The 24,470-nt window shown below is 37.5% G+C and overlaps 1 protein-coding gene and 1 pseudogene across 2 annotated transcripts in view; both read right to left on the reverse strand.

Annotated features, from left to right (window-relative positions):
* Positions 1 to 24,470, reverse strand: part of LOC309628824 (uncharacterized protein) — a gene marked incomplete at its 5' end in the record, with an annotated part of 104,588 nt that overhangs the window by 35,225 nt on the left and 44,893 nt on the right. The window lies entirely within an intron of this gene.
* Positions 124 to 5,156, reverse strand: LOC309628814 (large ribosomal subunit protein uL11 pseudogene; annotated as a pseudogene). The gene has a single exon. The product of its transcript is annotated as a large ribosomal subunit protein uL11 pseudogene (transcript).

The raw sequence follows: 24,470 nt of genomic DNA on the forward strand, positions 1-24,470 counted from the left end.
TTATCCAGTCATCTGTTGATGGATACTTAGGTTGCTTCCATACCTTGCCAATTGTAACTAATGCTGCTATGAACGTTGGGGTCCATGTATCAATACCTTTTCGAATTAGTGTTTTTGGTTTTTTTCAATATTTACCCAGGAGTGGAATTGCTGGATCATACTGTAGTTCTATTTTTAGTTTTTTTGAGAAACCTCTGTACTGTTTTCCACAGTGGCTGCACCAATTTACATTCCTACCAACACTGTAGGAGGGTTCCCTTTTCTCCACATCCTCGCCAACATTTGTTATTTGTGTTTTTTTTGATGATAGCCATTCTGACCAGTATGAGGTGATATCTCATTGTGGTTTTGATTTGCATTTCCCTGATTATTAGTGATGTAGAGCATCTTTTCATGTGCCTGTTGGCCATCTGCATTTCTTCTTTGGAAAAATATATATTCAGTCCTTCTGCCCATTTTTTAATTTTTATTTTTTTGATGTTGAATTATATGAGCTGTTTATATATGTTGAATATTAACCCCTTATAGGTCATATCATTTGCAAATATTTTCTCCCATTAAGTAGGTTGTCTTTTTGTTTTGATGATGGTTTCCTTTGCTGTGAAAAACTTTTAGTTTTATTTAGGTCCCATTTGTTTATTTTTGCTTTTGTTTCCTTTGCTTTAGGAGAGGGATCCAAAATAAATATTGCTGCAGTTTATGTCAAAGAATGTTCTGCCTATGTTTTCCTCAAGGAGTTTCATAGTATCTGGTCTTACATTTAGGTATTTAATCCATTTTGAGTTTATTTTGTATACAGTGTTAGAGAGTGTTCTAATTTCATTCTTTTACATGTAGCTGTCCAGTTTTCCCAGCACCACTTATCAAAGAGACTGTCTTTTCTCCATTGTATATTCTTGCCTCCTTTGTCATAGATTAATTGACCATAGTGCATGGGTTTATTTCTGGGTTGTCTTTCCTGTTCCATTCTATGTGTCTGTTTTTGTGCCAGTACCATACTGTTTTGATTACTGTAGCTTTGTAGTATAGTCTGAAGTCAGGGAGTGAGATTCTTCCAGCTCTGTTCTTTCTCTAGATTGTTTTGACTATTTGGGGTCTTTTATGTTTCCATACAAATTTTAAAATTATTTGTTCTAGTTCTGTGAAAAATGCCATTGGTATTTTTATATGGATTGCATTGAATCTGTAGATTGCCTTGGGTAGTATGGTCATTTTAACAATACTGATGCTTCCAATCCAAGAACACAGTATATCTTTCCATCTGTTAGTGTCATCTTCAATTTCTTTCATCAGTGTCTTATAGTTTTCCAAGTACAGGTGTTTTGCCTCCTGAGGTATTTTATTTTATTTTATACCTAGGTTTATTCCTAGGTATTTTATTCTTTTTGATGTGATGGTAAATGGGATGTTTCCTTAATTCCTCTTTCTGATAGTTCATTGTTAGTGTATAGAAATGCAACAGATTTCTGTATATTAATTTTGCATTCTGCAACTTTACCAAATTCACTGATGAGCTCTAGTAGTTTTCTGGTGGCATTTTTCAGATTTTCTGTGTATAGTATCATGTCATCGGCAAACAGTGACAGTTTTACTTCTTCCTTTCCAATCTGGATTCCTTTCATTTATTTTTCTCCTCTGATTGCTGTGGCTAGGACTTCCAAAACTATGTTGAATAAAATTGGTGAGAGTGGGCATCCTTGTTATGTTCCTGATCTTAGAGGAAATGCTCTCAACTTTTCACCATTGACTATGATTTCCATTTGCATGGAATACCTTTTTCCATCCCCTCACTTTCAGTCTGTATGTGTCCCTAGGTCTGAAGTGAGTCTCTTGTAGGCAGCATATGTACAAGTCTTGTTTTTGTATCCATTCAACCACTCTGTGGCTTTTGGTTGAAGCATTTAGACTGTTTATATTTAAGGTAATTATCACTGTGTATGTTCTTATTGCCATTTTGTTAACTGTTTGAGATTTGTTTTGTATGTCTTTTTTTGCCATTCTTCTTCTTTTGTTCTCTTCTCCTGTGATTTGATGACTATCTTTAGTGTTATGTTTGGATTCTTTTTTCTTTTTTATGTGTATATCTATTATAGGTTTTTGGTTTGCAGTTACCATGAGGTTTTTTTTTATAGCTGTCTGTATACATAATTGTTTTAATTGCTGATCTCTTCATTTCAACTGCACTTTTAAAACCCTGCATTTGTATTCTCCTCCCCTCATGATTACTGTTTTTGATATAATATTTAATAGCTAATTGTTTCATGTATCCCTTAACTGCTTATTGTAAATATAAATGATTTTACTTCTCTTGTCTTTTATCCTCCCTACGAGTTTTGTTTGTGGATGATTTCCTACCTTTACTGTGTGTTTGCCTTTACTGCTGAGTTTTTCACCTCACAATTTTCTTGTTTCTAGTTGTGGCCTTTTCTTTTTTGCCTAGAGAAGATTCTTTAACATTTGTTGTAAAGCTGGTTTGGTGGTGCTGAACTCTTTTAATTTTTGCTTGTCTGTAAAGCTTTTGATTTCTCCATCAAATCTGAACAAAAGCCTTGCTGGGTAAAGTATTCTTGATTGTAGATTTTTCCCTTTCATCACTTTAAATATATTGTGCCATTCCCTTCTGGTCTGCAGAGTTTCTGCTGAAAAATTAGCTGATAGCCTTATGGGAGTTCCCTTGTATGTTGTCATGTATTTATTTTTTATTGTTTTCTTTCCTGTCTGCAATTGCATCAAGATTTTATCCCTCTTTATTCATGTTGGAATGTTATATTGCACTTTTCTTCTGCTTTGGGCTGATATTTTTGTAGGGAGTGTTGTTAATCTGTAGGGAAGTTTTGTATCTATTTTCAGGTCTTTTTTTTGCCCTTTTGTTTCCCTAGAGCAGCTTCCTTTGGATGTTTTAGTTGCACAATACTTTGTCAATTATATTTAAATAAGTCAGATTTTTCTCAGTTAGAAGGAGGATCTTTTGAAGTGAGGGAAGGGGTAGCTTTCCCAGTTTCTCAGTTCAAGAGCTCCCTCTTCTATTGCTATTATAAATTGCACTTCTAGTACTAAGTCTTACCTAAGTTTCAGATCTTAACTTGGTTCACAAAGGCTCCCACCATCAGTTCCAAACTTCTATAGTATCTTCACCACCTCTAGTGAAGAAGCACTTTCACCAAGGAATCTTGTCCTAATCTCCACTTTCTGACTCCCCTCTTATTTATTTATTTATTGTTCATCAAATAACCCTTTATTTAATTATTTTCCTTTGTAGTTCTTAACTAGCTAGGCATTCCACTGCACCACTGTTGATGTCATCTCTGATGTCGTGAGGATGGCAGCCATCAACATTGTAACCCACGGGCTGGAAAATCCCCAGGATCTCTTTAATGGTTCCAGAGAGTTCTCTAGCTAAAGATCAGTGCCTCATCTGTTGGGCAACGTTGACAATCTCATCAAAAGTGATGTTTCCACCGTGCTTAATGTTTTTCTGCTTCTTTCTTTCTCTTGGCAGTTCTTTGACAGCTTTGATGATCAGGACGGAGGCAGAAGGTACCACCTCAATCTGGGCCTGTGTGTTCTGAATGGTCAGTTTCACTGTAATCCTCAGACTCTTCCAATCACTAGTTGCCTTGGTGATGTCATCACCAACCTCTTTTGGAGACAGACCTAGGGAGCCGATATTGCTGGCCAGGGCAAATGTGGCACCGACTTCCCCATCAATGCACCTCAGATATACAGCTTTTATCTCCTTGGGGTTGAACTTAGGCGGCAAGGTGGAGGTGGCTGGTGTCATATGAACCCATATTTGGGATGACCCAAGAAAGTTGCACCTTGGCCACTTCAAGCTGAAAGCTGAAAGCTCCCTTCTGTTTTAAAAGTGCTATTTTCTCAAATCTGCCACCTCTGTGTGACTCCTCGCCCAAACATATTCTAAGCCTTCTATCACCAACCCTCTCATTGCACCTGCCCTCTTTGATCACAGATGTTCTCACTGGTGATCTGACCTCATCCTTTTGGGAGTGAATATTTACTGTTGATTTCTCACATCTGCCACTTCTAGGACCCTTCTGCACATCCTGTTCTCAGAAACACCTGCAGCACTGTTGTGGCTTCCTGAACTAAAACTTATGACTTCAGATGCCCAAAACCTTTATCATCCGGGATACTTAAAGGAAGATAGTAGAGGAGAAAAAACCCAGTAATAATAGATGTCATAAAGAACACACTAAAATGTTTACTTCCTAAATGTGAGGAATACCCCTTGAGTGCAAAAATCATATCATTTGTCTGCTAAAGAGGGTTCAGGAATAGGGCTATGCTGACAGAAGGTCCTTCGGGAAACATTAGGTACATAAATGCAAAAAGGCAAGCCTTCATAAAGAATCATGAAGACAACCTGGAGTGGAGGAAGGCAGTTGATTTTGTGACTACAGAAAAGAGAGATACTGGGCTTCCCTGGTGGCGCAGTGGTAAAGAATCCACCTGCCAATTCAGGGGACACGGGTTCGAGCCCTGGTCTGGGAAGATCCCACATGCTGCAGAGCAACTAAGCCAGTGTGCAACAACTACTGAGCCCGCGTGCGACAACTACTGAAGCCCACGCACCTAGAGCCCGTGCTCCACAACAAGAGAAGCCACTGCAATGAGAAGCCCGCGCACCACAACAAAGAGTAGCCCCTGCTTGCCACAACTAGAGAAAGCCTGTGGGCAGCAACGAAGACCCAACGCAGCCAAAAAAATAAATAAATAAAAATAAATAAATTTATTTAAAAAAAAGAAAAGAGAGATACTGCTTTAGAAAAAAATATCAAAATCACTTAGCCTAGATTGCTATCCTGGTCCTTTTTCACCTACAGGAAATTCTTACAAATGGATGATCCAGAAATCTCTAACTCAAACAACAATGATAAATACAAAAGAAGAAGGAGTTGAGGGGGAGAACTGGCATGACATATAGATGCTATTAGAGAAAAAGGAGCGGAAATAAACCACAGTTTATTAACATATGAGGACTACTTTGACATGGACTAGTTGAAAACTGTGAACAAATATTTTAATTTTAGCCATTCTAGTGGGTGTACAGTGCATCCTATTGCAGTTTTCGTTTGCATTTCCCTGATGACTGTGAAAAACAAATGTTTAAAACAGTTAGAAAATAATACTGGAGAATAACTTTACCTTCTGCCTTGGTCCTCTGTGGGATCAGAACTGAGCCTGATTAAGAGGAATATTACAAATGCAATTTATTAGAAGGGGAACATACAGACACTAAAGACTCTCCAGGATCCTGCCTGTTAATATTAGAGGTGTGACTACTGGGTCACTGCATGGAGGTTTGCTGATGCTCACAGATATTATTACCAGTATTGTTATGTTTACTTTAATCCTGGGAGACACAAGAGCAATTACACTTTTGCAAATAATTTATCTGTGCCTCCTTAATTCCTGGCAATATGAGGTTACCAGTAGAAAAAATTTTTTCCTAAAAACACTGCAGAGAAAACTTCTTAAACATTAGGAAACAAAATTGCTAGATTTTGTACCTCTTCAGTCATACTAAATTAGCTTAATTAAACAAGTACCTATTGAGCACCTTCTATTTATCATGGACTTAACTTGGATGCTGGGAATACAAAATTGAATGAGCTTTTCCATCAAGATGTGCACTATCTAGTAAAGATGTGCACATATATATAAATAATTAGGGGGCTTCCCTGGTGGCTCAGTGGTTGAGAATCTGCCTGCTAATGCAGGGGACGCGGGTTCAAGCCCTGGTCTGGGAAGATCCCACATGCCGCGGAGCAACTAAGCCCGTGCGCCACAACTACTGAGTCTGCGCGTCTGGAGCCTGTGCTCCGCAACAAGAGAGGCCGCGACAGTGAGAGGCCCGCGCACTGTGATGAAGAGTGGCCCCCCCTTGCCACAACTAGAGAAAGCCCTCGCACAGAAACGAAGACCCAACACAGCCAAAAATAAATAAATAAATAAAAATAGTAAAATTAAATAAATAAATAAATCTTCAAAAAAAAAATAATAATTAGAATTCAGTGTGGTAAATGCAGCAATAAAAGCCTGTGTGAGGCAGAGAAGAACACAGAGAAAGAGTGACCATTTGTGCCAGGTAGGGGGAATGCAGCATTAAAAAAAAGCATCTGATCTGTGCCTGGATGGATGACTCAAAGTTCAATAGGATGGGGAAGAGGAATAGAGAACTTCAGGCTTAGCCAGTGGTATAGGGTCAGATAATGAAGTGCTTTATAGCATGTTAACATCCCTGGGTTTTGTTCTTCAGAGAATGGGAAAGAAACAAGGAGTTTAGACATAGCTATGACTTGATCAGATTTGCAGTTTAGAACAATGACCATAGTAGCACAGTAGCTGATGGTGATGTTTTTATTCTGACATTGCTGTCTGTGTGTATCAATGTGATAAAATGAATAACTAATTATGTTGGTGTTTTTGAGAACTGAGATTTCCTGTGTGAGATAAAAATGTAGGGTCAATACGTTAAGTAAAAATCCTATAGATATTTAATTGTGAATATCAAAATGAGCTCATGATATATTTATCTTTTTTTTTTTTTTTAAATATTTTATTTATTTATTTATGTATTTATGGCTGTGTTGGGTCTTCGTTTCTGTGTGAGGGCTTTCTCCAGCTGCAGCAAGTGGGGGCCACTCTTCATCGCAGTGCGCGGGCCTCTCACCATCGCGGCCTCTCTCGTTGTGGAGCACAGGCTCCAGACGCGCAGGCTCAGCAATTGTGGCTCACGGGCCCAGTCGCTCCGCGGCATGTGGGATCCTCCCAGAACAGGGCTCGAACCCGTGTCCCCTGCATTGGCAGGCAGATTCTCAACCACTGCGCCACCAGGGAAGCCCATATTTATCTTTTCTAAAAAAAATCTTAGCTGTCTATTGAAAAGTCTTAGAAACAAGTGCAATGGGCACCCCTACACCCTCATTTTTTGTCACTAAAAGGAACAAAGGCTCCTTTGAGAAATGGCTGCTTGTAGTTCTGAGTAAGGAAATACATTAAATAATCCTGAAACGTGTTATCATATTAGAAAGCAAAGCTATCAAAAAGAATTCAGAACAGAACAAACTAGTGGTCACCAGTGAGGAGGGGGGGAGAAGCAGGGCGGGGGAGCAGGAGGTACAAACTGTTGGGTATAAGATAGGCTACAAGGGTTATCGTACAGCATAGGGAATAGAGCCAATATTTGTAATAACTGTAAATGGAGTGTAACCTTTAAAAATTGTATTAAAATTTTTTTAATTAAAAAAAAGAAAAAAAGGGGGACTTCCCTGGCGGTCCAGTGGTTAAGAATCCTCACTTCCACTGCGGGGGGGCATGGGTTCGATCCCTGGTCAGGGAACTAAAAGATCCCACGAGCCGGCGCAGTGTGGTCAAAGATAAATAAATAAATAAATAAAAGTTTTTTAAAAAAAGAACTCAGAACAAACTTGAAGAGGCTTCCTTTGGGTAAGCTTAGCCACTTTGAGAAAAATAACTGCAGTGGACTGAAACATACCATATGCTTGAATTTATTAGTAAAATATTAAATAATAATAAATTATTAATAATACTTATTATTTAAGAATTGTAATAAATAATACTAAAAAACAGTGGTCACCTTTGAAGGATAGTAGAGCGCTAACTCATAACTCTGAAGACTGGTAAAGGAAAGAATCAAGGATTTATTTTAACCTGTCTTTCCTACATGAACTACCTTGGAATAACCAAATAGTTATAAGGGAAAGTTTTTTCTTCTGGAAAATAATACAGGGTGAAATTTACCATTTTGCCAATCCTTAAAAATAATTAGGCAATGATAAAAAAAAAAAATTAGGCAATGATCATCAATGGCTATTAACAGAAAGAAAACCAATCAGGCATTTTGTGCCTCCTAATGAAATTATACACTGCTACTTATGAAGTCACTTTGAAAAGAAAAGGTAAAACTACATCATATCAAGCCTCAGGATTTCACTGCCCCCTACATGATATGGGAGAGAAGAATCTATTGAAGAACATAACAGGAATGCAATCAACAAAATCCAGAATGTAGGAAACTATAGAACAAATATCCCAGGTTCTCCAACAAGTAAATTACACGTGGAAAAAAAAAAGAACAGAAGAGGAGTGTGGCCTTTGCTTGATCCTGATTAAAACAAATTTAAAAAATTTTTAAATAAACATTATGAGACAACCAGTGAAATTTGAACACCAATAGAATATTTGATGATATTAAGGAATTATTATCAATTATTTTTAGGTATGATCATTATATTATGGTTATGTATAAAATAAGAATCTTTATCTTTTAGAGATACAGATTAAAATATTTATGAATGGAATGATAAAATTTAAAAAGGGGGGGAAGAGAATGAGGTAAAGATGAAACAACATTGGTTATTGTTGAAACTGGGTAATAGGATCCTTGGGGGGTTATTACACTATTCTGTATATTTTCAATAATAACTTTTAAAAATTGCTTTTGAAGGGCAATTTTATTTCCCTAATATCTGATTCAGAACATGGGGAGGCCTATTTACCATAATCTCCAGGTGCTGATATTGGCACCCTGCAATTCTTGCCCAGGTGTCCATCTTTCCCTCACAGAGCTCTCTGTAATACTCATCACATTAATGTTCACCTTTTTGTGCTTTACAGAGAGGTCAAGAGTTTGGAGAACTAGTCATTAGTCCTCTTCGAGTTGCTACAGTTATCACTGGGCCCAAGGATGTCTGGTTTCTTGTTCCCTTGAGTAAAGCACAGTGCAGATTGCCACCAGTAAATTACTGGACTATTTAAGAGTGTTCTTTTCTGCCTAGTTTTTCTTTAGGACAGAAGGGTTTCCAAAAATGGCCTAGAAGCCAGCCAAAACACAGATATCCTTGATGTCTCTGACTTTCAGCTCAAATTGAAAAGCTCTCCACATAAAATCTGTCTCAACTTGGCTCCCTGTGTAGCCCGTGCATCGGCCACAATTACTGGGTTCTCACGAGCTTCATCTTATGCCTGCATATGAGTGCATTACAGATTTTACTGAAGATTTGGGAGTAATAAATGGGAATTACACAAAGCACAAAAAAGACAACAAGTTTAAATAGGGGAATAGCTCTTTCACTGCCCCAAAGCCTCTCAGCCATCCTGCCATCTCTAGCAGCTTCTCTTCAGGGCCAACCAGGGTATTGTGGGTCCATGCCTCTCTGTTCTAGGGTTTTTCCAACATCTCAATATTTGGATCTCCATCATTGACCTGTGAAGAAACTAAAAATTATTGCTTCTTTAATACGAAAGCACTAAACCCTTCTTAGTCTGAACCTGACCCAGAGGGCCAAAGTCTGTTCACCCATTTTCCTGAACAAATGTGCAACTGTCTAACAGGAATTCTGCCTTCCTCCTAAGCTAACAAGCTCAAACTGTTGCTTACCTTCCACAATAACAAACTTTGAAAATAAACAGTTTTTCTCTTTTCCTTATACAATATTTCTCTTTAAACTACAGTAGGCACTACGACTTGCCTTACACATTGATAGAACAAATAAGACGGCTGACTGTGCACAGAGAAAAAGAACAGCTAGGTAGGAGCAAACATACCCACGATAAATATACCCAGAAACTATGTAGCTTTTTACTATTTACTTTGTGCTTTAGGATGCTTGTTGACTTAAAATATTGTCTGGAATGGGTAAAATGACCTTCCTGTACTGTGACCGAATTTTGCTTTTTGTTGTGGTAAGCTGACCTACTGTGAAGCTGAAATTATAAACATGTATGCAAAAGCAGCTTAAACTTGCTACTTACTCATAAGCATAAAATGATGGTAGAAGCATGACACATTTTAAAAGCCACTTTCTGGAGATGGGATAATGACAATAACAGCCAACACTTCCTGAGGGCCTGTGATGTATACTTCTATGTGCTTCACAATAATGCTCTTGATTTACCTGAATCATCCTAAATGTTCTCTAGAGTTAGTCCAAGGAACGACTCTTTGATGGAAGTACTGTTGTTAGTCTCAACTACAGTGAGGAAACTGAGAGGCTAAGTAACTCACCAAAGCAGTCTGGTGAGTTACTCTTAATGCCAGACCCCCACTCCATGGTAATAAATCTATTAAGGATCCTCAGAGATTTGAATTAGAAACGAAGGCAGGTAATCTCTTGGTTCCTTGTTCTCTAGGGCTATATCGTCTTTCATCCTGCGTCTAACTGTGTATCTGCTTCTTTCTTTCTCTTTTTGCAGTTTCCCTACCTTGTTAGCTCATGGTCAACTGAGTCCTCTCAACTTGACATGTCCTTCATTTAAGCAACCAGCAAAAACTGACCACTAGCTTTGAATCCCAATTCCGAAGTAACAATACTAGGAGAAAGACTTCAGTTAGCCTCAGGAGTCGGGGTCCCTTGCCCCTGGGGACAAAGGCAGTGGCTATAGGAGGAAAACAAGGTCCCACACTATAAAGATGGCCACCAGTGTTCACAGAAGGTAATATTCAGAGAAGCGCATGGGTTGGCAGAAAACCGCAACTGCATCGGTTATTAGGCTGGTACACATGTTCACTGCATTGGTATCCTTTGCATATACAAGTCTGTTTGGATTAAGGTCGCAAGAATGTTTGTAGACAGACACACTCTTTCAGCCTACCCTTCCAGAACAAAGCTTGTTTGTATTCTTCCATGGCCTGACAAATACAGAATTTGTATAGACTTAAGACAGAAATCTGTATTAGCTTTCTGGAGCCATCCCAACAAACTAGGTGGCTTATAACAACAGAAATTCATTCTCCCACAGTCCTGTAGGGCAAGGTCCGAAATCAAGGTATCAGCAGGGTGGTTCCTCCTGGAGACTCTAAGGGAGAAACTCTTTCATGCCTCTCTCCTAACTTCTGGTGTTGCTGGCAATTCTTGGCATTCCTTGGCTTGTGGAAGCATCACTGCAATCTCTGCCCCCATCTTCACATTGCCTTCTCCCTGTGTTTCTCCTCTTCTGTCTCCTATAAGGACATTTGCATTGGATTTAGGGCCCACTCTAACCCAGCATGATTTCATTTTGATCCTTAACCTAATTATATCTACAAAGACCCTTATTGCAAATAAGATCACATTTTGAGGTTCTGGGTAGACATGAATTTGGGGGGACACTATCCAACCCACCACAGCATCCATAAAGCCTCTTTGCCACTAAGACCCCAGCACCCCTATTTATCACCTCTAAATTGATTTGTTCCTCTTTTATCAAATACTTACTATGTGACAGGCACTGTTCTAAGCATTTCACAAATAATAACTCTTTTAATGGTTGTTATGAATTGGTGTTGTTTTTCTTCTGGGTTATCACTCCCAGGTGTGAAAGACTGACAAGCCCTTCCCTCGGCAGCTGGTCCAGTGCTATGTGCTATGTGCACGGTGATTTCATAGAGACTGATCTGAGACCCAGCTGCAGCTGCCTGACACTGACAGTCCATGTGGCCTCTCACTTAAGAGTAAAATGTCACCTCCTGGAGAGAGCTAAGTAAGAGATTCAGGAAACGGACACATAAGACTTAAGATTCCTGTACAAGTATCTCCTTGGAAAATGAGCAGCAGGAGAGGTCCCTAAGGAAAGAAAGGGACAATAATGAAGACTCAAAAGCATCCACAGCAGAAAGCAGAACTGGTAATTTCATGCCATGCAGTGTTCAGGGATGTTTCCTGAGTTTCAGTGACAGGGAGGAGACGTCCAGACCATGTGCCCCACCCACCAAGTTTTTCTAGATTGCTGCTTTTTTCTCTTCTCCTCCACTCAGACCCAGAGGAACAAGTCCTAATTAAGGTGTTAAGCTGAACTAAAACACTTTTTAATATTTGGTTTTTGTTTTGTTTTAAAATACCACAAGGATCTATAACGTAGCAATGTGGGAGACACATTAAGAGTTCAGCAAATGAAACAGAATCCAACAGCACATTAAAAGGATCATGCACCATGATCAAGTGGGATTTATCCCAGGAATGCAAGGATTCTCCAATATATTCAAATCAATCAATGTGATACACCATATTAACAAATTGAAGGAAAAAAAACATATGATCATCTCAATAGATGCAGAAAAAGCTTTTGACAAAATTCAACACCCATTTATGATAAAAACCCTCCAGAAAGTAGGCATACAGGGAACCTACCTCAACATAATAAAGGCCATATATGACAAACCCACAGCAAACATCATTCTCAATGGTGAAAAACTGAAAGCCTTTCCTTTAAGATCAGGAGCAAGACAAGGATGTCACTCTCACCACTATTATTCAACATAGTTTTGGAATTTTTAGCCACAGCAATCAGAGAAGAAAAAGAAATAAAAGGAATCCAAATCAGAAAAGAAGTAAAACTGTCACTGTTTGCAGATGACATGATACTATACATAGAGAATCCTAAAGATGCTACCAGAAAACTACTAGAGCTAATCAATGAATTTGGTATAGTAGCAGGATACAAAATTAATGTGCAGAAATCTCTTGAATTCCTATACACTAATGATGAAAATTCTGAAAGAGAAATTAAGGAAACACTCCCATTTACCATTGCAACAAAAAGAATAAAATACCTAGGAATAAACCTACCTAAGGAGACAAAAGACCTGTATGCAGAAAACTATAAGACACTGATGAAAGAAATTAAAGATGATACAAATAGGGCTTCCTTGGTGGAGCAGTGGTTGAGAATCTGCCTGCCAATGCAGGGGACACGGGTTCAAGCCCTGGTCTGGGAAGATCCCACATGCCACGGAGCAACTAGGCCCATGCGCCACAACTACCAAGCCTGCGCTCTAGAGCCCATGAGCCACAACTGCTTAGCCTGTGTGCCACAACTGCTGAAGCCTGCGTGCCTAGAGCCCGTGCTCCGCAACAAGAGATACCACAGCAATGAGAAGCCTACGCACCTCATGAAGAGTGGCCCCCGCTCATCACAACTAGAGAAAGCCCGCGCACAGCAATGAAGACCCAATGCAGCCAAAAATAAATAATAAAATTAAATTAATTTAAAAAAAAGATGATAAAAACAGATAGAGAGATATACTGTGTTCTTGGATTGGAAAAATCAACAGTGTGAAAATGACTATACTACCCAAAGCAATCTACAGATTCAATGCAATCCCTATCAAACTACCAATGGTATTTTTCACAGAACTAGAACAAAAAAATTGCACAATTTTTATGAAAACACAGAAGACCCCGAATAGCCAAAACAATCTTGGGAAAGAAAAATTGAGCTGGAGGAATCAGGCTCCCAGACTTCAGATTATACTACAAAGCTACAGTCATCAAGACAGTATGGTACTGGCACAAATCAGAAATATAGATCAATGGAACAGGATAGAAAGCCCAGAGATAAACCCACGCACATATGGTCACCTTATCTTTGATAAAGGAGGCAAGAGTATACAATGGAGAAAAGACAGCCTCTCAATAAGTGGTGCTGGGAAAACTGGACAGCTACATGTAAGAGAATGAAATTAGAACAATCCCTAATACCATACACAAAAATAAACTCAAAATTAAAGACGTAAATATAAGGCCAGACACTATAAAACTCTTAGAAGAAAATGTAGGCAGAACACTCTATGACATAAATCACAGCAAGATCCTTTTTGACCCACCTCCTAGAGAAATGGAAATAAAAACAAAAATGGGACCTAATGAAACTTAAAAGCTTTTGCACAGCAAAGGAAACCATAAAAAAGAAGAAAAGACACCCCTCAGAATGGGAGAAAATATTTGCAAATGAAGCAACTGACAAAGGATTAATCTCCAAAATTCACAAGCAGCTCATGCAGATCAATATCAAAAACACAAACAACCCAATCCAAAAATGGGCAGAAGACCTAAATAGACATTTCTCCAAAGAAGATATACAGATTGCCAACAAACACATGAAAAGATGCTCAACATCACTAATCATTAGAGAAATGCCAATCAAAACTACAATGAGGTATCACCTCACACCAGTCAGAATGGCCATCATCAAAAAATCTACAAACAATAAATGCTGGAGAGGGTGTGGAGAAAAGGGAACACTCTTGCACTGTTGGTGGGAATGTAAATTGATACAGCCACTATGGAGAACAGTATGGAGGGTCCTTAAAAAACTAAAAATAGAACTACCATATGACCCAGCAATCCCACTACTGGGCATATACCCTGAGAAAACCATAATTCAGAAAGAGTCATGTACCACAATGTTCATTGCAGCTCTATTTACAATAGCCAGGACATGGAAGCAACCTAAGTGTCCATCAACAGATGAATGGATAAAGAAGATGTGGCACATACATACCATGGAATATTACTCAGCCATAAAAAGAAACGAAATTGAGTTATTTGTACTGAGGTGGATGGACCTAGAGTCTGTCATACAGAGTGAAGTAAGTCAGAAAGAGAAAAACAAATACTGTATGCTAACACATATATATGGAATCTAAGAAAAAAAAAAAAAAAGGTCATGAAGAACCTAGGGGTAAGACGGGAATAAAGACACAGACCTACTAGAGAATGGACTTGAGGATATGGGGAGGGGGAAGGGTAAGCTGTGACAAAGTGAGAGAGTGGACATGGACATATATACACTGCCAAACGTAAAATAGATAGCTAGTGGGAAGCAGCCACATAGCACAGGGAGATCAGCTTGGCGGTTTGTGACCACCTAGAGGGGTGGGATGGGGAGGGTGGGAGGGAGGGAGACGCAAGAGGGAAGAGATATGGGAACGTATGTATATGTATAACTGATTCACTTTGTTGTAAAGCAGAAACTAACACACCATTATAAAGCAATTATACTCCAATAAAGATGTTAAAAAAAAAAAAAAAGAGTCAGGGTTCCAAAGTGGAAAGAGAGAGGAGTAGCCTAGACTTGAGGGACAGAGTGGTGGAAGAGAGTCTGACAGTGATGGGGCTGGCCACTTCTCACACGGGGGATGCCCGCATGGCTGCATGGCAGTGAGGTTCCTGACAGTGAGGTTCGGTGTGCAATACGCTATCTAGCTTGGACAAGAAACAGTTTTGACAGTGACAATGAGAGTCAAGGTCAGGGTTCCATCTCAAATGTCCAGTAAGCTCCAGGATTCCTTACAGAATTCTTTTTTTTTTTTTTTTTTTTAATTTATTTATTTATTTTTAATTTTTATGGCTATGTTGGGTCTTCGTTTCTGTGCGAGGGCTTTCACTAGTTGTGGCAAGTGGGGGCCACTCTTCATCGCAGTGCGCGGGCCTCTCACTGTCGCGGCCTCTCTTGTTGCGGGGCACAGGCTCCAGACGCGCAGGCTCAGTAATTGTGGCTCACGGGCCCAGCCGCTCCGCGGCATGTGGGATCCTCCCAGACCAGGGCTCGAACCCGTGTTCCCTGCATTAGCAGGCAGATTCTCAACCACTGCGCCACCAGGGAAACCCCCTTACAGAATTCTAAGTTAAGAAAGGGGTTCCACCCACCCACTCCATGAATAAAATTAGATTTTCCCCCAGATAAAAACTGGGTTGTCTCCTAAGCTTGATGGAAGTGTGTGGGGAGAGCAGATTGATATGATTTAGAAAAAAAAGTTACATCTCTTACATTTTGAATGACTGGAGTAAATCATGTTGGTTACTCTCCCATTTCAGCTACATTTAACTGGAAGGGCTCCATCAAGTATTCCCAGGGTCATAGTTGAGAGTTCTATTAACTTCTCTGTTACATTGAGAAGTTGCATTCTCAAGAGATTATCTGCAAAGCAAAAACAGATTTATATATTTATATATGATAGATTATTATTCTTTGGAATTTAATTTACATGATTAGATTCAACCGTCTAGATTATTTAAATGAAATATTGTCTGACAAGGCAATTTGTGAATTCTGAAGGAAACTATGAGAGACAAGATAAATACGGTATGACAAACAAAAGCTCTGGAGACAGAAAAACACGCTGTGAGAACCTGGACAAGTTGCATACTTCCTCTCAGGCTTGGTATTTTCATCCGTAAAATAAAGATATTAAGAATATTTTCCAGCAGGTTATGGTGAAGAAGAAAATGAATACATACTTTACAGCACAAATCCTTCAGTAAATGCTCATTTTTATCTTCCATCATAAATATACTTGGCTTCTTTTGATCTCCTTTATTTTTAAGTAAACTTTATTAATATATAACATACGGGAAAGTACATCATAAGCATAGAGCTTGATGAATTATCACAGCAGGAACACACCCTTATAGTTACCATGAGATCAAGAAATAGAACATAACCAATGTCAAGGAAGCTCCTCCTTCTTTCCCTCCCAATTGTTACCCACTTTATCTCCTCCCCTAATGTAACCACTATCCTGACTTCTAACACCATCATTTAGTTTGGGGGGGGGGGTTGTTTTAGATTTTTTATTGTGATAAGGACACAACATGAGATATATCCTCTTAATTTTAAGTGTACACTGTTGTTGACTACAGGTACAATGTTGTATAGCAGATCTCTAGAGCTTATTCATCTTACTTAATGGATACTTTATGCCTGTTGATTAATACCATCCTTTAGCTTGGCCTGATTTTTATTTTTTTATTATTTATTTATTTATGTATTTATTTATTTATTTTAATTTCTGGCTGCGTTGGGTCTTTGTTGCTGCACGTGGGCTTTCTCTAGTTGGGGCGAGCAGGGGTTACTCTTCATTGCTCTGTGCGGGCTTCTCATTGCAGTGGCTTCTCTTGCTGTGGAGCGCGGGCTCTAGGCACTCAGGTTTCAGTAGTTGCAGCATGCAGGCTCAGTAGTTGCAACTTGCGGGCTTAGTTGCTCTGCAGCATGTGGAATCTTCCCGGACCAGGGCTCCAACCCACGTTCACTGCATTGGCAGGCAGATTCTTAACCACTGCACCACCAGGGAAGTCCTTGGCCTGATTTTTAAACTTAACACATATTGAATCATACAGTATGGATCAGTTGTATCTGGTTACTTTCACTTACTGTGTTGATGAAATTCATTCATGTTTTGCATTAAACGGGAATTTGTTCATGTTCATTGCTGAAGAGTTCTTCCTTTGCTTGAATATACCACATTATGTTTATCCATTCTTACGTGGGCGAGCATTCGTGTTGTTTCCAGATGGGGGCCTTTATGAGCAGTGCTGCGACAATTTGTACCTATGTGTATGCATTTCTGTTAGGAATATGCATAAGGGCCAAATTGCTGTGTCATATGGTGTGTATACAAACAGCTTTCATATATACTGCCAAACAATTTTCTAAAGTGGCCTTGCCAATTTTCTCTCTCATAAGAACTATGAGATTTCCTGTTCTATATCTCTGCACTGGTATTGACAGTTTTTTCTTTTTCAATGTAGCCTTTCTTTTGGGGATAGATTATCTCACTGTGGTTTGATTTCGATGTCCCTTATAAATGATGAGGTTGAACACATTTTTCATAAATTTGCTGATTATTTGGCTATCCTCTTTTTTGAATGGCTTGTTTAAAGCTTTTCTTGAGCATTTTTAAATTGGGTTGTCGGTCTTATTGCTAATTTTTTTAGTAATTCTTTTTTTTAGTGGAAAAATTCCAGTTTTTTTATTTATTTTTTATTTTTTTAAATTTATTTATATATTTTATGGTTGTGTTGGGTCTTCGTTTCTGTGCGAGGGCTTTCTTTAGTTGTGGCAAGCGGGGGCCACTCTTCATCGCGGTGCGCGGGCCTCTCACTATCGCGGCCTCTCTTGTTGCGGAGCACAGGCTCCAGACGCGCAGGCTCAGTAACTGTGGCTCACGGGCCCAGTCGCTCCGCGGCACGTGGGATCTTCCCAGACCAGGGCTCGAACCCGTGTTCCCTGCATTGGCAGGCAGACTCTCAACCACTACGCCACCAGGGAAGCCCCAGTTTTTTTAAAAAATATAGAATAAGAAAAGAATAATTAAAATCTCAGACCCCAATATATAAGCTGTGCAAGGAACTTGCACATTCAATTTGCAATAAAGTAAAATTTTAACAAACCCAAAAATAAATGCAGACTCACCAGTAATACAACTGCAAAGTAAAAGTATTCCTCTTCAGACTTATTAAAATAATTTTTTCATGTGAATACGCAACATGAGAGAAGATACTGTGAAATATATGTCTCATGAACTGCTGTTGCAAGGTAGTAATTCTTTATATATAATCTTTTGGCTGCGTTGGGTCTTTGTTGCTGTGCCTGGGCTTTCTAGTTGCGGCGAGCGGGGGCTACTCTTCGTTGTGATGCGTGGGCTTCTCATTGCGGTGGCTTCTCTTGCTGCGGAGCGCGGGCTCTAGGCTCATGGGCTCAGTAGCTGTGGCGCATGGGCTTAGTTGCTCCGCAGCATGTGGGATCTTCCCGGACCAGGGCTCGAACCTGTGTCCCCTGCATTGGCAGGTGGATTCTTAACCACTGTGCCACCAGGGAAGTCCCTATATATAATCTTTTCCAACTCTGTGGCTTGCCTATTTACTATATTAACGATATTTTCTAATAAACAGAAGTTTTAAAGTCTAATGTAACCCAATTTGTCAGTCTTGTCCTTTATGGTTAGTGCTTTCATCATGCTGAAGAAATAATTTCCTACCCCCAAAAGTATGAAGATATTCTCCTATGGTTTCTTTTAGAAGTTTTATTCTTTTAAACTTTGTATTTGGTCTAAATCTACCTGGAGCTGATTTTCTTTTTTTAATGTGGTGTGAAAAAGGGATTAGGATTCACTTTTTTTCTGCATATGAATATCCAATTGATTCAGTTCCATTTATTTGTAAAAAAATATTCTTTCCGTACTTCTCTGAAGAACCACCTTTCTAATTAATCCGGTCTCCATGTATACATGTCTTTGGATGCTCTAATTCTGTTCCAGTGTTCAGTCATCTATTCTTAACTACTGCAATATTATAGTTAATATTGATATTTGGTACTATAAGTGCTCCAACTCTTTTCTTTTTCTTCAAGATTATCTTGGCTTTTCTTGGCCCTTGCATTGTCATATGCATTTTAGAATTAGCCTGTCAATTTTTTCACAAATCCTGTTTGGTCTTTCAGTGGAATTGTATTAGATCTATAAATCCATATGGGAAGTATTTTACATATTTAGTTTGTTAATTCTTCCAAACCATGAGTATGATTTTTCTTCCACTTATTTATATCTTCTTTAATTATTATCAATAATGTTTCATAGTTTTATGTAGAGAGCTTACATCTTTCATTACTTTTTAGCTAGATTTTGCTGTTTTGATGTTTTTGAAAATTTTAACTCCTCAAGTTTTCATTTGTTCTTAGTTTTAAGAAATATGGATTCATGTATATTGGCCAGTATCCAGTAATCTTACAAATGAATTTACAAATTTTGATAGTTCTCCTGTAGGGTATTTTGGATTTTATGCATACATTACCATTTATTTATTTCTTCCTTTCCAATGTTTACAACTTTTTTCTTGATATATTGCACAGATTAGTACCTCCAGAATAATATTTAATAGAAGGGATAGCAGGAATTCTTGTTTTACTTATGAACTTAGGGAAAATTTTTCAATATTTTACCATTAAGCATGATATTTGTTATAGGTTTCTTGAGAGATACCTTTTATCAGATAATGTAAGTACGCTTTTATTTCTAGCTTTCTAAGAATTGTTCTAATGAAGAAGTATTGAATTTTATCTCACACTTTTTTGTTTCTATTAAAATGATTTTATGATTTCTCTTCTCTATTCTGTTAATGGAGTGAAATCCATTGGCAGATTTTCTTTAATGCTAAGCTTGAGTTCCTGGAATATAATACACCAACTCATGATGCATTGTCCTTTTTACGTATCTTTTTGCTAATATTTTGGTTAGGATTTTTGCATCTATGACCATGAGCAAAATTACACTGTAATATTTTCTTAAGCCCTACTTCAGGTTTGGTACTAAATTATGTTAGCCTTATAAAATGAGTTGGGAAGAGTTACCTCTTTTTTTATTCTCTAGAAGAGCTTGCATGAGAATGGTCCTGTTTACTCCTTAATTATTTGGAAGAATTTCCCACTGAAGTCATGTGGGCCTAGAGCTTTATTTTTTGCAGAAAGGATTTTAATTACAGATTCAAAGATCCAATTTCTCAAATAGATATAGGATAATTTGTATTTTCCATTTCTTGTATGTATTGTGATCAGTTTTGATTTTCTAGGAATTCATCTATTTTATCCAAATTTTCAAATTTATCTGCATCGTTTTAAAAAATATCCTCATATTTCTAATATTCATAGAATCTGTAGTGATGTCTTCTTTTTTATTTCGATATTACCTATGACTTCTTTCTTTTTCTGTATCAATCTTACCAGGACTTTATCAATGTTATTACTCCTTTCAAAGAACCAACCTTGAGGGATGTCCCTGGTGGCACAGTGGTTAAGACTCCATGCTCACAGTGCAGAGGGCCTGGGTTTGACCCCCAGTCAGGAAACTAGATCTCACACGCATGCTGCAACTAGAAGTTCACATGCCACAACTAAGGAGCCCATGTGCCCCAACTAAAGACCCAGAGTAACCAAATAAATAAATATTTTCAAAAAAAAGAATCAACCTTGAGTTAATTGATTCTCTCTATTATAAATATGCTTTATATTTTATTTAGTTTTGCTTTCATCTTTATTATTTTCTCCCTTATAGTTTCAGTGGGTTTAATTTGCAGCTTTTTTTGGGGGGGGGAACCCCATGAGATTAGAAATTTAGATATTGGGGTATTTAAATATTTAATTTATAGACATTTTAATATTTGCACTTAAGGCTATGAATTTCCTTTTAAACATGGCTTTTGTCCTATTAACAAGTTAGGATATCTGTATATTCACTATTATTCAGTTTAAATATTTGCTAATTTTTATTGTGATTTTTGTAACACATGCATCATTTAGAATTATACTGCTTAATTTCCAAACGTTTAGAAATTTTCTACTTATCTTTATTCATACGTCTTTTAAGTCCACTTTTCTAAACCGACTCTATTGAGTTATAATTTAAGTACAACACATTGTACTTATTTTAAGTTTATAGTTCAATAAATTTTGACAAATATATGCACCTGTGTAACGTCCAACAAATTCAAAATATTGTACGTTGCCATCACCTCCTATAAGGTCCTTCATGCCCTCTTGTAGTTCATTTTCCCGCATTCCTGGGCCAGGCAACCATTATTGTACTTTCTGTCACTATATATTAAGATTTTCCTATTTTAGAACTTCATATAAATGGAATCATACAGAATGTAATCATTTGTTGTCTGGTTTATTTTGTCAATGTAATGTTTTTGAGATTCATCTATTTTTGTTGCCTGCATCAGTAGTTTGTTCCCATTTACTTCTGGGAAACATTCTGTTGTATGGATACCACTACTTATTCATCCATTCACCTGTTGATGGCATTTGAATTTCTCTGGTTTGGGGCTATTTTGAGTAAAGCTGATACAAACATTTGTGAATACATATGCATATATGTCTTCTTATGCACATATGTTTTCATTTCTCTTGGTCAATGTGAAATTGCTAGGTGAAATAGTACTTAATAAGTAACTACCAAACTGTTTTCCAAATTGATTATACCATTTTATATTCCTACTGTATGAGTTCTAGTTGTTTCACATCCTCTCCAACCCTCCTCCCTGCCTCCTTTTCCTCTCTCTCCCTCCCTCTCTCCTGCAGTCTTTTAAATTACACTTATTATCCTATTTTTCACCTCTATTACCTTACTAATTATACATTTTTGCTAATCTTTTTAGCTGTTACTCTAGTGATTGCTACATGCACCTTTGACTTGTTAAAGTCTTATAAAAAGTAGTACTTAAATTATTTTCCAAATAATGCAAGGTTCAGGAAACAGTTTAACATCATCTATCCTTTTCTCACCTTTTATACTGATGTTGTCATGGATTTTACTCCTGTATGTAATGTAAACCCTTCCAGGATTATTATTATTTTTTATTTCATTTTTTTTATTTTTAACTTTTTATTTTAAATAATTTAAAAATGGGATGAAAATTTCAATAACTATTCAGACAACTTCTATTTATCCTTTCTTTTTTTTTTTTTGTTTGAATTTTATTTTATTTATTTTTTTATACAGCAGGTTCTTATTAGTCAGCAATTTTATACACATCAGCGTATACATGTCAATCTCAATCGCCCAATTCATCACACCACCAACCCCACCCCCCGTGGCTTTCCCCCCTTGGTGTCCATATGTTTGTTCTCTACATCTGTGTCTCAATTTCTGCCCTGCAAACCAGTTCATCTGTACCATTTTTCTAGGTTCCACATACATGCGTTAATATACGATATTTGTTTTTCCCTTTCTGACTTACTTCGCTCTGTATGACAGTCTCTAGATCCATCCACATCTCAACAAATGACCCAGTTTCGTTCCTTTTTATGGCTGAGTAATATTCCATTGTATATAAGTACCACATCTTCTTTATCCATTCGTCTGTCGATGGGCATTTAGGTTGCTTCCATGACATGGCTATTGTAAATAGTGCTAAAATGAACATTGGGGTGCATGTGTCTTTTTGAATTATGGTTTTCTCTGGGTATATGCCCAGTAGTGGGATTGCTGGATCATATGGTAATTCTATTTTTAGTTTTTTAAGGACCCTCCATAGTGGCTCCATCAATTTACATTCCCACCAACAGTGCAAGAGGGTTCCCTTCCAGTATTATTATTGTTTAAGACACTTCATATTCATTTAGATTCACCCATGTACTTATCCTTTCTGTTGTTCATTATGTCTTCCTATTTCATTGTGCTTTCTATCTGGAACCATTTACCTTCTGACTAAAGAATTCCCATTAGTATTTCTTTAGTGTAAGTCAACTAGTGAATAATTTTTTCAGTTTTTTTTCATCTGAAAACATCTTTATTTCACTTTCACTTTAGAAAGGTATTTTTCAGTGGGTGAAAAATTCTAGTACAGTTATTTTCTTCTAGCTCTGACATTAGTTGTCATTTTGATGTTTGTGGCCTATTTTCTTTTGTTGAGAATTCAAGCATCAGTCTTATCACTGGTATTTTAAAAATCATACATCTTTTTCCTCTAGGTTGTATTAATATTTTCTCTTTGTCTTTGGTTTTGAAAAATGTTACTATGATACACCTATATGTATGCTTTCTCTGTATTTAATTTAAATGATGTTTATGATTTCCTGAATTTGTGGCTCATGTTTATTATGAACATCATTTTGATCTTCAAATTTTATCTCTGCTTCATCTGTCTCTTCTGGATTTGTTTTGGTTTGTTTTTGGTAGGATTTAAATTACATATATGTTAAATATTTTCACTATTTCCCATATATCTCTTATGCTTCCTCTTTTTTTTTTTTTGTATTTTCCATTCTGTTTTTCTCTCTGTGCTTTGTACTGAAGATTTTCTCCCAATGTATGTTCCAATTTACTAATGCTCTCCTAGATTGCTTCTAATCTACTGCTCTTAACTTTTTAATTTTAGTTATTATATTTGTTCAGTTCTATAATTTCATTTGAAGAATTTTTATATTTTTGAGTTTTATGCTGAGATTTTCCATTTTGTCACCTGATTTCTGGAACATATTAATATGTTATTTTAAAGATCACATATAATAATTCCAATATTTGGATCTCCAGTGAGTATATTTCTATAATCTGTTTTTCTCTTATTTTTCAGTCATGTGGTTTCACCTCCTGGTATACCTAGTAATTTTTGATTAGCAGCTAGAAAATACATTTGATAAAATGTGATATTTTAAGACTCTAGATAATATCTTCTAGAGAGCATTCATTTTTGTTTGGCAGTTAGATAAAAGGAAGATTAATTTTAATCAAATCAAGGATTTAGTTGATTTAATGTCTAGCCCTTATAGAGTTGTAAGTTAAAATTGGAATGTTTGCCTGAGCCTCTCCTTGGTTGGCCTGAAGTCCAATTTTTGACCACCAGCACTGTAAGACTGCTAGAAATTTTGCTCAGCTTCTCAGCCTCCTGGCTTCTACTTACAAACCACAAACATCTAAAAGGAGAACTTAGGGCCAAATTGGGCTCACTTCTCTATTCTTGCATTCTGTCTTAGCCTAGGTTCCCTAGAAAATAGATCCTGAGGTAAAGGTTAAGTGCTAATTTTTAACAGGGAGGTATAACTCTGAGATAGTAAAAGTAAAGGGAAAATAAAGTGGGTAGAAAAGGAGGAAAAGGAAATATGAGCTAGTGTATTACTGCAGATGACCACAGCTTCATGAAGAGAGGCTCACTGTATAGAAACACTTTGTCTTGGAGTAGTCTGATAGAGGGAGAAAAAGAGAGGAATTTATTCAATGGCTCCCTCTATTGATTGGCTTAACTTTCATTGGTCAAAATTTACCCACAAGACATTAACTTCTATGCATTCCTGATGTTTCAACTGGTCTCTTCAGACCCACCAAGGAAACCAAATCCCATACCCTACAACATGTTGATTCTTCTAACTCCAGAACTAGTGAGAGTAATCAGATC

This window comes from Balaenoptera borealis, assembly GCF_965194805.1.
Source record: "Balaenoptera borealis genome assembly, chromosome: 5".
Classification (NCBI taxonomy): Eukaryota; Metazoa; Chordata; class Mammalia; order Artiodactyla; family Balaenopteridae; genus Balaenoptera; species Balaenoptera borealis.